Here is a 17,901-nt window from a genome sequence, read left to right as displayed (position 1 = left end):
TCTTAATTCTCTTCCATTGATTTATAGGTCTATCCTATGCTAGTATCACACTATCTTGATTACTGTAGCTTTGTATTATAGTAAGTTTTGAAATCGAAAAGTGTGAATAGTGCAACATTAATCTTTTTCAAGACTATGTGGCTCTTCCAGGTTTGCTGAATTTTCATAGGAATTTTAAGATCGGTTTGTCAATTTCTGCAAGGAAGTTAACTGGAATTTTTATAGGCACTGTGCTGAATCTGTAAATCAATTTACTGAGTATTGGCATCTTAACAATATTAGATCTTCCAATCTGTGAACATGGAATGTCTTACCATTTATTCAGGTCTTCTTTAATTTCTGTCAGCAATGTTTTGTGGATTTCAGAATTTAGTTTTGCATTTGTTTTGTTAAATTTATTCCTAAGTATTTACTTTTTATTCTTTTCTGATGCTGTTGTAAATGGAATTATTTTCTTAATTTCATTTTCAGATTATTTATTACAAGCATACAGAAATATCAATACAATTGATTTTTGCATATTGATCTTGTATACTGTAAACTTGTTTGCCAGTTCTAATAGTTTTCAGTGAAATCCTCAGGATTTGGATTTTCCATATACAAGATCATATCCTCTACAAATAGAGGTAGTTTTACATTTTCCTTTCCAATCTGGATGCCTTTTATTTCATTTTCTCTCCTAAGTGCCCTGGCTAGAACCTCCAGTACAATGCAGAATGGAAGTAGTAAGAGCAGTACTCTTTGCCTTGTTCTTGATCTTGGGGGAAAGCATTCAGCCTTTCACAGCCAAATATGCTGTTAGCTGTTAGTTTCCAATGCCTTCTTGGTCACTAAATATTTTGTTCACATTTTTGAGTTATTTATATCAAATCTTCATGTTTTTGTATGACTAGACATTGTTCACTTTTTATAGAGTCTTAAAAAAACTGTTAACATCCCGTATTCCACCATACTCATACAGATATAACAGCAGCAATTTACACTGGGTTGTGTGAACAAGTATACTGGGTGCATCTCATAATAGAGTCCTAGATGTCCCCTTAACTCTTGTGCCTATTCTGAACCTCACCCTTCTGCCAATTGACGAAAGCAGCCCTGGCTCCTACTACCTCTCTTTGAGAATCACGTGAGCGAAGTATGAGAAGTACTTCAGAAAATGCAACACTTCATGCAAAGAGATAATTCTTTATTCCTCCTAAAATATATAAAGATTTTTCTCATGTATATCTACCAAATGTTGTTGAAGACATCAACTCCTTTCCTCCCTTATTTGTATAATTGATGATTCTGTTGCAGCAGGCAGGTAGCTAGATATGAGCAGAGAAAGGGGGCAGGGGCCAGGTGGCAGGAAATGACGCATCTTGTGAACAGCGGGGTTCCATGGGCAGACAAGGAAAAGCAGGAACCTCCAGACTGACAGGAAACTACACATTTGGGGTAATAAGTGTCCTGGAGGCACACAAAGAAAGGTGGGGAAAGGCGGGAATCTCCTGCATCCAAATTTAACCTGTTGCTCATTATGCCATCATTACAATAAAAGTAGTCGTGCAGATAAGAAGTACCTATCATGCCCTGATGCCATGACACTTTCAATCAAAGATAAAAAAGGACAAAAATCTCTCCTTCCCTCGGGAAGGTGGAGCTGGAATGAAAATCAGGGAATACAACCCCCAAACCTCTCCTTCCCCAGTGAATATCCCACCCCTTCATTTGTATGCCCCTCATAACCGGCTTGCCAAAGAAACCCAGGGCAGCAGCTACTTACCTGCCTGCCCGCTCTCCCTCTGAGAGTGTATTCTTGCTTAAATAAATTCTCACTTTACTTTCTTGACCCCCCTGCCTCGTCTCTGAATTCTTTCTGTGACGAGGCAAGAACCCTAAATTCACTGGGAACAATTCTGCATTATGATTAATGTAGAAAGTTTTTTTAAATTTCCAAACTACATAAAACAAATTTTTTTAAAACTCCATTTATTTGTTAGTTTATTTATTTGTTTATTTTGGTATAGTTGGTTTACAATATTAGTTTCAGATGTACAACATAGTGATTTTAAAATTTTTATACATTCTATTCCACTTAAAGTTTTTATAAAGTATTGGCTATATTCTTTGTGCTGTATGATATATCCTGTAGCTTATTTATTTTATACATAGTAGTTTATACCTCTTAATCCCCGATTCCTATGTTGCTCCTCCCACTTCCCTCTCCCCACTGGTAACCACTAGTTTCTTCTCTATATCTGTGAATCTGTTTCTGTTTTTTTATAGTCATTTGTTTATATTTTTATATCCCACATATAAGTGATAACACATAGTATTTGTCCTTCTCTGTCTAAGTTCTTTATTCTTAATGCAGAACCAGAATTCAGACTCAACCTCTAAAGGTTTTTCTGTATATATTAAAAGGTGAAGTTTTTACCTAAATTGGGGATATATTTTTAAATGACTCACCAATTATATTTTCCTGAAATATTTTTAGACTTGTGTTATTGCTAGAAACATGGCTATTAAAATCTTTGCCCCTCAGTTTCAGTATTTGTAAATGGAGGGGATTAAAGAACATAATAATAAAATCCCTTCCAATGATAAAATTCATAACTTTCAGATTCCATGAAGAAGTCTACCTAAGGTTGTTAAGATAATGTGAAACTTTTCTGAGGACTAATTCAAGTAGCTGTCTGCTTTATATTACTGCCTTTTTATTTCAAATATTTTTTGATTCTTTGCTAAACAGTATTTTTTAGTTTTTTCAGAAATCAGCACAATTTTTTCCTTTGATGTTAAACAGATTACTTGCTTTCCAACAATTAATTATTTCTATCATAAAAAAAACTTTTCACTTAGTGGAATTATTTAAATACTGTTACATTAATGGAAAACATTATTCTCAGGATTAATTCCTTTGATATGCACTTACTTGCATTTACCATAATGCACACTACTGTCTTATAGCACCATGATTTACAGAGCAATTAACAAAATGTGGATTTAAGTTGAACATTTGCATAAATTAAGAAATGACATCACTTTCTCTGAGAGGCCTTCCCTGATTCATCAGCCTAGATCTGATCCCTCTGACACATATTTACACAGCTATATACTTTTCCTTCACAGTATTAAGTATCTAATGTCATATTTCTCTGGGTAGTAATTATTAATATTTGTCTACCCACCAGAGGACCATTGCTTTCCCAGTGCTTGGAATGAATGAATCAATGAAATAATGCATCATTGCTAGAGTATATTTCTACTACATTCCACTTATTTCCTTTTTTTTCATCAATAATAAAAATCTATAAGCTCCTCAATGATAGAGGTTAGATCTTTTTTCTCTTTAGGACCAACATAGTGCCTGGCATTTAAGGATTAACTGAAGAGAATGGAAGGAAGGGAGGAGGGAGACATAGCTTTAGCTGAAAAGTCTGTGTCATTGCCATGGGGCAGGGTCAGCCAGGGAGTCCTGAGCCACTGACACAAAAGGGTTCACCTGGCTTCCAGATTCAGCAACAGTTTTCACTTCTAGTTCCGTCCTCCTTCCTTGCTTCTGTCTTGATTTCTAGGATCCAGCCTACCTTTCCCCAGACTCTGGTTCCTCTCACCTCTCTACTTTTGGCCCTTCAGTGTCACTAATCAGCCACCTTTCCATAGAAGGTTTCCCAAGCCTGGTTACCACCAGAGAAATCCACCCACTCAAACCTAGCCATTCCAATTTGGTTCAAGATAGAGTCAATGCTTCCAACTTGTTTGCAGGTATAAAAATCATATTTAAAGGCTTCCCTGGTGGCACAGTGGTTGGGGGTCCGCCTGCCGATGCGGGGGACGCGGGTTGGTGACCCGGTCCGGGAGGATCCCACGTGCCGTGGAGCGGCTATAGGCCCGTGAGCCATGGCCGCTGAGCCTGCGCGTCCGGAGCCTGTGCTCCACAACGGGAGAGGCCACAGCGGTGAGAGGCCCACGTACCGCAAAAAAAAAAAAAAAATCATATTTAACTCAAATTCTACATGTTATTTTTAAAGTCAGTTTAAGCCAAATAATAAGGATTAGAAAGAGGTCCATTATAACTTTGAGCCCACTGAATAGTCTAGATTTGCAAGGCAACCACTGAAGATATTATTTCCTCCTGAGACTATTCTTCCAATCCAGGTAATGGCATGCTGGCAATAATCAAATAAGATAATGTATATCCATTGATGGATTTGTGTGTCATCCTAACTAGAGTCATAAAAATTAAAATGTACACTTTAATTGTGAACACATTTTATTTATCTGGGGAAAAAAGTGATTTATAAAATAATAGAATTCATATTATTGGAACACAAATTGCACATGTTGTACATTATCATATAAAGTAAATCAAGAAATCACAATTAACAGTAGTTCATCTGGGGAGAAATGATTATGGTTGGGGAGGAGGAAGTAGAGAAAGGCTGTCACTTTTTATTTTGTGCCCTCCTAATCATTTTGAAATTTCTAAAGATATACAACTTTTATTTTTCTTAAATATCAGTGGGAACTATCTAGGTAGAGAGATTATGGAGAATATTTTCAATATCTTCTTTATATTTTTATATTAAGAAACTATTAAAATTCCTTTTAATAAAGCAGGCACAGATTTTTTTAAATTAAGAAGGTGACATTTAAAGGAACAGTGAAGTAATAAAACTACCTAGGTATAGATCAGTTATGTCCTGATCAATTTAAAATGTGTTTATTCACTGCCTAATGATCTAACTTTGAAGATCTAGCTCATATGTCTCCCATCAAAACCCTGCAAAGCAGTCCCAGGCTTCAATCAGCATAGAGGTCTCACTGAGGGGGACGTGGCTCCTCTTGCTTCAGGGAAACAGTTGTGTACGCAGAAGTAAGCACTGGGCCAGGGGTTTGTTATGTGCTATTTATATAAATATGACTTGGTTGTAGTTCTTGCCTCCCAGTTACACAGTCTAGTAGAGGAGTAAGATATAGTAAAACAAATAACTAAAACATTCTAGGACAATTCTATATCTTTCTATACAATTAAAATATTCTAGGTACAACATGCCATGGGTGCACAGAAGAAGGAAGAAGACAGAAGACGTTTCATTGAAAAGATGCTCAACATCTTATGATAAGGCTGGAAATCAAACTACTTAATCAGGAAACAGTTCAAAATGTGCTAACATAAGAGCATGACACTCAAAATCTTCCCCACACTAGCCCCAAGTTCTGTTGCCCACTTCATCTCCTACTGGATGTGCCCATAACTACTATGTTCCTGCCACACATAAAACCAAGGGTCACCGAACATGCCACACACTTTCAGGGGATTCTTCCGCTGGTGCTCTTTCCTATAGGTTGAACGTCCTTATTTTTCCAGTCTGTCAAAATCTTAATTATCCTTTAATTATTTTCATCTAAATGCCACCCTACCTGATGCTGCCGATTAGAGTTTCTCCCTTCTTCCTCTAATATTTATTATATTTACTACATGCTAGGCATGCTTTACATGCATTGATGGATTTAATTCTCAAGACAACAGTTTTAGAAAAGCATCAATATTGATCCCATTCACAGACGAAGTAACTGACACACAGCAAGTTAAATAACTTGCTCAAGGTCATACAACAATAATGACTAGTTTGTTGAGAATCAACTGCTCTACAGAGGTGGTTCATTAATACCCATAACAACTCTGTGAAAGCGTTACTCTACTCAATATTCTGTGATAACTTACATGGGAAGAGAATCTGAAAAAGAATAGATACATGTGTAAGCGAATCATTTTGCTGTATACCTGAAACTAATACAACATTGGAAATGAACTCTACTCCAATAAGAAAATGAAAATTTAAGAAAAATTTTTTTAAAAAAGAATTACTGCATTCTCCTATTAGAGGTGAGGGAATGGAGGGTTAAACAGGTTACTAACAAGCCCCCACTGCAATAAGTGTGTGGAGCCAGGATTCAAACCCAGTCAGTTTAACCATCTTGACTGCAACACCCACCTCAGTCCCACCACTACCACAACACTCTCTTTTTACTCCACTCCCTAATTTGGTTCAAAGACCTCTTGGAACAGTGACCCCCACCCCAATCTCATTATATGAATGTGGAAACTGAGGCCCAGAGAATTACTCAGGTCTCAATCACAGACCATGTTCTTGTCATCATATCGCTCTGCCTCCCTCAAAAACCTAGGAGGGAGCTGATAATGAGCCACTCTAATTGCTGACCTCCCACGGTTACCTTCCTGTCCTGGGTGACTGGGCTCTGGCAAGACAGAGCTACGAAAAGAAGGTAGCAGACTCTGTGGGGGGATGGCAAGAGTCTAAGACCTGTTATTTATACGTGCTCAAATGAGTGCACGTACATGTACCAAGTTAATCTGTGGGTTACCAGGATAATTAATTTAATGTATGAATAAAATAACATACAGATGTATAATAGAAATGAGTAAAGATGGCTATTGGTAAGCCAATGAAAAATCGAGAATATGCCCAACACAATGGAAGAGATAAGTTATCATCTGCATGTGCCGCCGTTTCATGTGAGTTAAAGTGCAAATCTTACTGATTCTGTCACCCTGTACAAATCATTTTAACTTTTTACCTCTCCTTCCTCTAACATAATGCCTAATTTTAAAAACGGACAGTCTTTAATGATTTCCACAAAAAAAAAGGATACTTCACTTAATGTCATTTTTATACAGGTGAACAGCTAAAAGGAATACCAGGGTTATTAAACTCTCAGAAGTTCTTTAAGTCTCTTTTCATCAGACTTTGCATGGATGTACTGCACCTTACGATGCATAGGAGTGGTATTTTACTATTTGTCAGGGGTATTGCCTGACACCTTAATATGAACTCGTTTTAAAATGAACATATGATAAAGTGAGAATGGCTGAATCTTAGCTCCTCAAATACTATCTAATAACATATTCTAGTTGCACAAATAATATGAATGTGTGGTTAGGAGAATAATGTAAACATTTTACAGCATCTTAATTTTGCAGAGCACTTCACAGTTTATGAAATACTTTTATAAACATTATTTCAATTTGATCATTACAACAACCCTATAAGATAGAGAGAGCAGGATTCGTATTCCAATATTACATTATGTGCGTGTATGTGTGTGTGTGTTTGTATGATGATTACCTAGATTTACACGGCTAATAGGGCAGCAAAGCCAGTTGAAACTGCTTTAAGTCAAGTGTGTTTCCAGGCTCTGTTTATCTTTCATGGCCATGATGATTTTTAGAAATCATCTACTCTAATTCCCACATGTCGTAGATGAAGAAACAACCCCAAAGAAGTACAGTGACTAATCCAAGGCTATTGACCAGTGAGTGGTAAAGTCCCAGAAATCAAAGCCTCCTGCCTTGAACATTTTTTCACTGAACTGAATTAACTCAAGCTGAGGGCATCCTATTATGAGAGAAAGTAGACAGTGCTGCTAATTCAGTCACGCATTGCCTCAGAGTTCTGCCCCAGGGACAAGTCTGGGTGTGACTACATTTTACAATGTCTTGTTGGGCTTCTCCTAATGAGGCTAAAGATGCAACTATATTAAGAAAGAAATATTACTGAACCAGCATCCCCTACCCCCCGCCACCACCATCATAAAATTCTAGGTGCTAGCAGCACCTCTATAGCCCTACATTAATGCAGAGGGAGCCACCACTTAAAGAGATACGGCAAGAAGAAAAGATAAGGCAAGCCTGGAATGAGGCTAAAAAAAAAAGGCAATCGTCTTGGTTGTGCTTACAGAGACCTCATGTCTCCACACAAAGCTAAACGCCCACAGTGAGCCCGCTCTTCAGCAAATGTGCCTGGGCTCACCACTCCCACCACACTCCGCTGCTCCCCAGTTAAATTTACACTCCTGTCCAGCACTGTGGGAATGAGACCGCAGCCTGTCCTATCCGACCAGATGGGTTGAGAGTCTCTGTCAACACCAACACTATTTTGTAACGCTGACTAAAACACTTTCAACATTATTCTTAGTAATTTTTTTATTATAGAAGTAAAACTCGGAAAACTTAATAAACTGTTTCTTCAAAGTTACTGGCCTTTTTAAAAGAGTCTTAACCACTATTTCGGGGGGAGTAGAAGTCAAGAGAATGTGCTTTGTAATTTGACAACCCTGGAGTTAAATCCTAAACCTTCCATTTATCTGCTATGGGATCTTAGGCAAGTTACTGGACTTTGCTAAACTTTATCAACCGTAAAATAACATCTGCCTTTCAGGGTTGTTACGAAGATTAAAGAAGATTATATATTTAAAGCTATTAGCACAGTGCCTGACACTAGATGAACACCAAATAAATTATAACTCTTGTCTTTATTTTTCCATAAAAAGTATCAGGGTTCACAAAGATATAATGATTTTTGATTTTACAAATGACTGAGGCTAAATATGCCCACTGGGTGGTTAATTGACACTTATTCACTCTTTCATTTGGCAAACCCTTCTTGAGAACCTGCCATGTACTAAATGTTATATTTGTTATAATGATGACTAAAACTCCCTCCACTGTCAAGGAGTTCAGAGACTAATGGATATTCAATTCAATTATATACGTTGCTAACAAATTCCTTATGCATCATCAAACATTTATAAATGTCTGTCTCCTCCCCTACTGAAAGCTGCTGATGGCACAGACTACATCTTACTTGCTCAGCATCACAATACCTACTTAATACACTATCTGGCAGTTAGTCAGAACTCAATAAGTACGTGCTCAATAAATAAATTGACTTGAACGAAATGAAATCATTGTTCCTAGGAAGCACTTGCTTTTATGATTTAAATATTTAGTTAATATTTTGGATCCATATAACTTATTTTAAGATTCACCATCTTCTTATGTTACTTCATTTATTCAAATAAGTATCTCTTTAGGAAAAATGGGAGTTGATATTATTATATACTATATATATATATCTATGTAAAATTAACTAATAAAGTTAAATTAGTAAAGAAACTGACACTTTCAATTTGGTAATACAGAAAGATATGAAACTCCATTGTAGGGTATTGGCGTGTTCCAATATTGTAATGGTATAGTGACCATCAACCAAATGACATTCCAAACTGGGTATGGCATCTGTCACCTATTGATGATCTCATTTGATTCTACTGACCTAACTAGCCAAGAAGAGCCCTTTACCCAAAATTACATGAATATCACACTGCAACCTATGGACTCCATTGTAAAGGATGACTTCCCCAGACAGGTGGATTATTCAACAAAGAACTATCCCTGACCGTAAACTTACCCCTCAATTCTATCTCTTACAGGTCTTGATCTTTAACGGACTCTTCCTCTTCTTCCCCCAATACCAGAATTTAATGCAATTTCAGCCAAAAAACTCTGTAGCTGAGAGACTATAAGATAATCTTTAGTTTTAAAGCTGTGGGTCAATAACACAATTTCTAGGAAAGGGGCTCAACCTCTATTATAAATGTTGCCTGGTTCACTACAGGCAGAGTTCGCATACACACTTTACTATGCAAAGAAATGTTTTAAAATTAGAAATTAAAATCCATTGATAAAAGAATATAATTCCACTAGATACCCAGAGCCTCTAGCAATTGATTTCAAGTAGATGCTGCCTGATTGCTACTCACCTTATTTAAATGCAGAAATCTCAACTTCAGCTTGTGTTAATGGCAATCTTATTAGCATGACTGTATGTCCTACATTAGCGACTATCTTTTCTGCTCATCGTGCATGTAAGGCTAACTTCATGATCCACACAGTGGAGCATGGGACTGAGGAAATGGTCCCACTTATTCTGGCAACATCTCAAATATTTGCCACTTTCATGTAGATGTTGTGACAAACAGACATATACACATTCTGACTACCTCAGAAAATAGTTCCAGGAAGAAAATCCGCAGCTGAATATTAATTTTTTAATAAGAGAAATGGGGAGACAGAATGAAGATGATTGGAGCAAACCCCACAAAATGAAGGCATACCCTTTGGGAGATTAGGCATTCTTTTCTGAAAAACTGATTCCTGGTTCTCTGCCATCTTCTATCTTTGTCCCAGACTGAGGGCTTAAACTGAACCTGAAGACTAGAGGCCCAGACTGGTAATGGATTTCTAGGAGTTCATTAATGGTGATACCTGAAGTAGAAAAATGAATTTAAAAACCTTTGTGTTTATTCTACATTATAGCCAAATAACTGTAAGTACTTGTTGCACTGAATTCCTCTTTAAAAAAGTGTGTTTCAAGGGACTAGAAGATATGAACCAGACTGTGGGTAAGCACTTGTAAAGCAAAGAAATGGAATACCTGAAGCAAAGAAGAAGTCAAATGCTTAATCCATCCTAGACTTTTTCCTGGAAGGGTTCCCAGGGTGCTTTATTTGAAGTTTATGTGAAGGTGTGAAGTTTAGCAAGGTTTAGCAAAAACCACAATAAATCCCCCTTGTTATCTTATTTATAATTTTGAACTGCTAAATAATTCTGGCATGGAAATAAAAACCAAAACATGCATTGATGTTCAATATAAAGTAATACTAAAAGGCTGTCTTAAATACACAGCAACTATACTCTATTACAAATAATTTTGAATTTCTTAAAAGTGCATTAAACATTTTAGTTCATCTGACTTGATTTTGGGGCTTAGGATGAGTCTTTTACTGATTTCAGTTACATTAGTTAATTCCAATAAACATTAATTAAATACTGGACATTTCTTTGCTAGATGCTTCAAGGCCTGTGGACTCCTTGAGAGTAAGAACAGGGCCTTATTTATTTAGTTGAAGAATAAAAATAGTTAGAGAAACTAAATTACCATTCATGGTATGTATAGTGGGAGAAATGTAGAAAACAAATTGCTATGCTGTTCAAAGCACGGGAAAATCACCACTGTTTGTGAAAACCAAAATAGTCATCATTGGAGAAGCAGCATTTATATGGGCCCTGATGGATGGTGAAGATTTTGATGGGCACAGAGGCACAGTTAGGAATGTGACAAAACAAGCAAAAGAAGAGCATGGGCTCTGCCCAGATTCCAATTCAGATTCTACTATCAAACAGCTGTGTGATTTAGGACAAGTCATTTAAACTCTCTTACCTTGATTTCCTTATGAAAAAATGGAGCTAGTAGTAATACTTACCTCTTAGGATAGTTGTAATAATTAAATAAATTATTAGAGGGATGGACTGGGAGTTTGGAGTTAGTAGATGCAAACTATTACATTTAGAATGGATAAACAACAAGGTCCTACTGTATAGCACAGGGAACTGAATCCAATCTCCTGGGATAAACCATAATGGAAAAGAATATAAAGAAAGAATGTATATATGTGTATAACTGAGTCACTTTGCTGTACAGCAGAAATTAGCACAACACTGTAAATCAGCTATAAGTCAATTAAATAAATAAACAAACAAACACAAAGTGCTTAGAGCCTGGAACATACTAAGTCCTGTAAAAGAGTTACCTATTAATATTCTGTGTAGAGCAAAGGCATGGTTAAAAGAAAATGCGTACAGAATGATGAATAACTGGCTGCAGTGAAGGGCAAAAACAGGGTAGTAGTAAAAGATAAAACTAGCAGGATAAATTCTATTGTAGAGTGCATCAAATACCCGAGAGTTTATTCTAAATCACGTAGGAAGTAGGGAGCCAATGGAGTTTTGTTGCTGTTTTTGCTCTTTGTTCTTGCCTTTAACTGAGGTACCGGGTTAAATCAGAGTTGCACTTTAGGAGACTTAGCTAAGGTTGCAACAGTAGAAATGGAAAAGAGAAGACAGGTTCTCTCATCTGTTCATGATAAAAATTAAATAACTTAGGTATCAGGGAGAATTTTTAAAAGGTTACCAATGACTCTGTTTCAAGTCTAGCAGACTTTGATGTCAATAAGTAAAATAGGAGAGTCAAGATAAGCAATTCTCACGCAGTGACGATGAATAGCTTGCTTTTGGATAGGCTGAGTTTAAGGTATCTAGAGGACAACCCACTGGCAATTAAAACTATGTATCTGGAGATGACAATAAGAAATTATCTGTATAGAGATAACAGATGAAGAAACAAGAACAGATAAGACTTCTGGGAAAGAGCAAAAGAGAAAGAGAAATATTGGGTTGGACAAAAAATTCGTTCAATTTTTTCCATAAGATGGCTCTAGTAGCACTTAGTTGTCTTTAACTTCATTCGAAACAAGTTTGTTAGATTGCATTGTGACAGCTGTCATATCAGCATGAGTTAAAAAAAAAACTTATCAAATTGGTGAATTTTTGTGTAGCCATATTAATATTGAAGATGGAAGGAAAAAAGCAACATTTTTGGCATGTTATGCTTTATTATTTCAAGAAAGGTAAAAACACAACTGAAATGCAAAAAAAGATTTGTGCGGTGTATCTTTTGTGACTGATCGAACAAAAGATCAGTGACATCAAACGTGTCAAAAGTAGATTGCGAAGTTTCGTGCTTGAGATCTATCGCTGGACGATGCTCCACAGTTGGGTAGGCCAGTTGAAGTTGAGAGCGAATAAATTGAGACACTGAGAACAATCAAGGTTGTACCACGCGGGAGATAGCCGACATACTCAAAATATCCAAATCAAGCATCAAAAATCATTTGCACCAGCTCGGTTATGTTAATTACTTTGATGTTTGGGTTCCACATAAGTTAAGCGAAAGAAAACTTCCTGACCGTACTTCCCCATGTGATTCTCTACTGAAACATAACAAAAACGTTATGTTTTTAAAACAAATTGTGATGGGTGATGAAAAGTGGATACTGTACAATAGTGTAGAATGGAAGAGATCGTGGGGCAAGTGAAATAAACCACCACCAAGCACACCAAAGGCTGGTCTTCATCCAAAGAAGGCGATGTTGTATATATGGTGGGATTGGAAGGTAGTCCTCTATTATGAGCTCCTTCCAGAAAATGAAACAATTAATTCCAACAAGTATTGTTCCCAGTTAGACCAAATGAAAGCGGCACTCGACAAAAAGCATTTGGAATTAGTCAACAGAAAACGCATCATCTTCCATCAGGATAATGCAAGACCGCATGCTTCTTTGATGACCAGGCAAAAACTGTTACAGCTTGGCTGGCAAGTTCTGATTCATCCACCATATTCACCAGACATTGCATCTTTGGATTTCCATTTATTTCGGTCTTTATAAAATTCTCTTAAGGGAAAAAATTTCAATTCCCTGGAAGACTGTAAAAGGCACCTGGAACAGTTCTTTTCTCAAAAAGATAAAAAGTTTTGGGAAGATGGAATTATGAAGTTGCCTGGAAAATGGCAGAAGGTAGGGGAACAAAAGGGCGAATACATTGTTCAATAAAGTTCTTGGTGAAAATGAAAAATGTGGTTTTTATTTTTAATTAAAAACCAAAGGAACCTTTGGCCAACCCAGTAACTCCAAGAATAAGACAGGAAATCCCATTGTATAAGGAGCACAAACAACTAGAAAGTAGGCAGGGACCAATAGCATGAGAAGTGGACAGAGATCACGTGGGAGTCTCCCAGGCCTGACAGTTCCATCAGTTATTTATCACCATCATATTTGCTGTGGAAGTGATCCCACACCTAACTGAAACTCCATAGCTTTAAGAGAAAAATTAATTCTTCCTTAAGTTGTTACGCTTTTTATTACTTTTTCCTCACTGTGGAGAAATCATTAAAATCCCCTCTGAATGTGAGACTTAACTTGGTCTTAAGTTCACACTCTGAACCTATGAAAATTAAATTATAGAAGCATCTCTTGCATTTATGCTTAAGGACATAGAGACTGCTCCCTCTGCTCTTACTTAAGCTTATTATAAATAATGATGATGGTGATGATATCTAGAGAGATAACTATTTATGTCTTGCATATATCTCTTTTTACAGTCACTGCATATTAACACTTCAAGAAGAAAATATTTCCTACACCTTAATCTTCTGACTCTTTAATAAGAGGAAGGTTCTCACATCCCCAAAGTAGAGCCTGTAGAATTAAGAGAACTTGAAATTGATATAAAAATCATTTTCTTCAACGAATTCAAGTTGTTATGTGTCAACTTCAATTTGGCATTGGTAACCCCTGCATTCTCTCTATCTCCCTCCTTCTATAAATTCAACTTTTTTTCTTGACACCAAACTGATCCCATTACCTAGGCTTCCTATTAACCTCTCTCCATATCCCATCTATGCTTATCTGCCATCCCAGGCCACTTGTTTTCATTGCCTCATTACCGCTAGCATCTCTGAAGCACCATAAAATTTATGCTGAAATAATCATAACCCATGTCTTTTTCTCTTCCCCTTTCTCCTTTTTCCATCAGAAAAAGACTTTCCATTATAAATGTGTCCTTTGGATCATTTTATAAGTGGAATCCTTACAAAATCCCCATAGCCTTTGATCAATTCCTATTTGTGTGATTTTTAAATCTACTTTTGTTTACTCTTTCATTTTTATGCAACAACTAGAATTTATCAAGCATCTATAGTAGTAGACATTTATTGCTTTTACATCTATTTCTTCACTTTGGGGCCCCCTAATTTTACTTCTTCATTCCCACTCTTAATAAAGACAGTTTGGATTGGGTCCCGGGGTGGAATATGAGACCTGGGCATGAGGAACTCATAGCATTTCATAACCTGGAACCATAATCATTGGTACAGGGATGAGCAAATGAACCAATTTCGGCCAATGAGAATGGATCCAAAAACTTCTGCTGGAGCTAGAGAGTCTCTTCTAAGAGGCTGGATGCTGTGATGACAGGAGCCTGAAGTTTCCTGGGGTCGCCTCTGAGATTTTCAGGTAAATCAACCAATATATTCCCTTAAAAAAATTAATCTAGTTTGAGTTGCTTTTCTGTCACAACCATTCCCACTTCTGCATCTACTATGGGTCAAGCACTATCTTAGGTGCTAGAGAAATAGAAAAAAAATAAGACATATTTCTGCCCTCAAAGAACTCACATCTAGTAGATACAATAGATGTATGTAAAGATCACAAATCACAAAAAAAGCAAGGACTAGAAGGTGCCTTGGACTCCAAGGTTTAAAGAACTGGTTGAACTACTTTGTTTTCCAGCTGAAGAGACTGGGGTATATATACACATGCAAGAGAGTTTTTCTAATTAGTACCATTCCATCATAAATGAATGAATGAATGAATATCCAAACTGAACAGGAGAATGAATAAACTAATACAGTCATAAAAGGAACTATCAGCAGAGAATTCATAACTATGTGAATAATACTGAATGAAAAGTAGATCACAGAAGAATGCATGGAGTATGACATCATTTATAACAAAGTTCAAAAACAAGCAAACTCTAAAAATAAGGAAGCTATGGATAAATACATATGTATTAAAATTATTTTTTAAGCACAATTCAGTATAGTGGTTACTGGAGTAACACTATAGCAGCATGGGTTTGCAATGAACAAGGGATCTAAAGAAAGCCTCAATAACATTGGTAATATTCTACTGCTTAAGTGTAATTGTGGCCTCTTGAGTGTCTAGTTTATAATTATGTTTTATAACTTACACATTTTATATAGTGAGTACTTTTTAAAACTACACTTTTAGGGCCTCCCTGGTGGCGCAAGTGGTTGAGAGTCCGCCTGCCGATGCCAGGGGATACGGGTTCGTGCCCCGGTCTGGGAGGATCCCATATGCCGCGGAGCGGCTGGGCCCGTGAGCCATGGCCGCTGAGCCTGCGCATCCGGAGCCTGCGCGTCCGGAACCTGTGCTCCGCGACGGGGGAGGCCACAACAGTGAGAGGCCCGCATACCGCAAAAAAATAAAAATAAAAAAAAAATAAAAAAAAACTACACTTTTAAAAACTATCTCCCAAATATGCTGCCTTTCTCATATTTACTTTCCATGTTTATAGTTTTAAAAACCTATCACTAAACATGTTGACCCGTAAACCACTAGGGTTTCAATAAGTCTTACTATGATTAATTATCTGAATCCCTCTTCTAGATTTATGCAACAATAGTAGAGGATGACTTTAAGTTCAAATTAACGTATTTTCTTCTTGGTTCCATATTTCTACAATGTGATTTATATTTTCAGGGTCATTCAATTTTGAATAATGAAAAGGAGATTCAGAAAATGAAATTTACATCACTAATCCAAATATACATACAAACATCCCCAAAACACTTGTCTATAAGTTGCAAAATCCCTCCAATATAAACAATAGAGGAATGATTTGATGACAGCCACAGGTGCAGTTCTGTTGAACTCCTGGGTCTGTTGCATTTGAGTTTAATTATTTCTAATGAAACTTCTCCCTCTGTTTGGCCCTAACTAAGGTGTAGGATCATTTAAGCTGTGCCGGCAGGTCTCAACTTGTAAGCACAAGTGGCCTCTTTAGCCCACAGGCGGGCTGCCTTACACCTCGTACAGGCAGATAGAGAGAGATTAGGGTCTGTGAGTGTAACTCAGTTGTGTTTGTCAACATCAGTCAATGCCAAGCTGTGGGGACAATTGTCAAAAATGTAGGATCGGGTCCTGCTCATGAATTAGCTTTTCATCCCATTCAATCATGTTACTAAGTACCTACCACATACAAGGCACTCAACCAGGTGTTTGGCGTAATTAAAGGGATGAGACCTAGTTTCCCCTTTGAGGAATTATTCCCAAGGTATACGTTAGAGCAGTGGTTCTCAAACTTTAGCTTGCATCGGAATCACCTAGAGGGTTTGTTAAAACACAGTCTCCTGGGCCCCACCATCAGAGTTTCTGATTCAGGAGATCTGGGGTGGAGCTGAAGAATTTGCATTTCTCATGTGTTCCCAAGTGATACTGATGCAGCAGGTCCAGGGGACCACATCTTCAGAACCACTGTGATAGACTGTTTCAGAGCTCCAGGAAGCCTCTCAAGTTGTTGGTATACTTGATTAAATAGTCATTGAAAAAAATGACTTGAAAGAATTTTTCTTCCAAGTGTACAGCAAATATATTTTTAAATATTATTGGCACTATTAATTTTTAAATTAATAATTATTGCTGACACATAGGGAGTCTTTATTACATGCCAGTCAGGGCTAGCTGCTTTACATGCATTGCTTCAATGGATTGTCACAGAAACTCAGTTAGGTTGGTATTATCATCTCCATTTTACAGATGAGGAAACTAAGGATTAGAGATGTTAAGGAACTTCCCCTAAAGCAAGGTTTCTCAATCTACGCACTTGACATCTGGGCCTAGGTAAGTCTTTGGGCAGGGGGCTGTCCTGTGCATTGTAGGATGTTTAGCAGCATCTCTGGCCTATATCCATTAGATGCCAGTAGCATTCCCCCTCAGTGTGACAACCAAAAATGTCTCCAGACATTATCAACTGTCCCTGCCTCTGGTTGAGAACTATTGCCCCAAATAGTTTAGGAAACACCTAACCATTTAGCATCCTCATCTATCAGGAAGTCATATGTATTTTCACTGCAGAAGCACAGAACTTTAAAGCTGGAAAGAAAGTTAGAGATTATTTGAATGAATCTGCTCACATTCAGAGAAGGAACCCATGGTCCATAGAGGTATTACAGCATTCTGCCAGGAATCAGGTGGAATTCAGATCAATACCAACTTCTTCAACAATGTACAAACCTTTCTTCATTTGGCTGCCCCATTTATTCTCAAGAAATATCCCAAGCCCATGTGCACACATAACAAGTATGTTTTACTCTGTGCCAGCAAATGCTCAAAAGGCAAATGGCCTGGCTCCTTCTCATTGCATGCCTCAGAATGGATGAGAAAATGTATTGGGATCCCTGGGGAAGTTTTGTAAAAGGGCAGGTCCAAACAGAATAAATTGATGGGAGCTGAAGACACTTATGTAAACTCATGTAAACCTGCCTGGGTTTGCCTTTCAAAAAGACAGCTCTGTCAGTGAAAATACAGAGTTTGCCCAATATGAAGAAATCTGGTAATCATATACAATTA

Source organism: Mesoplodon densirostris, chromosome 4 (assembly GCF_025265405.1).
Source record: "Mesoplodon densirostris isolate mMesDen1 chromosome 4, mMesDen1 primary haplotype, whole genome shotgun sequence".
NCBI classification, from domain to species: Eukaryota; Metazoa; Chordata; class Mammalia; order Artiodactyla; family Ziphiidae; genus Mesoplodon; species Mesoplodon densirostris.
The sequence above is the reverse complement of the archived record's forward strand: the minus strand, read 5'-3'. Positions refer to the sequence as shown.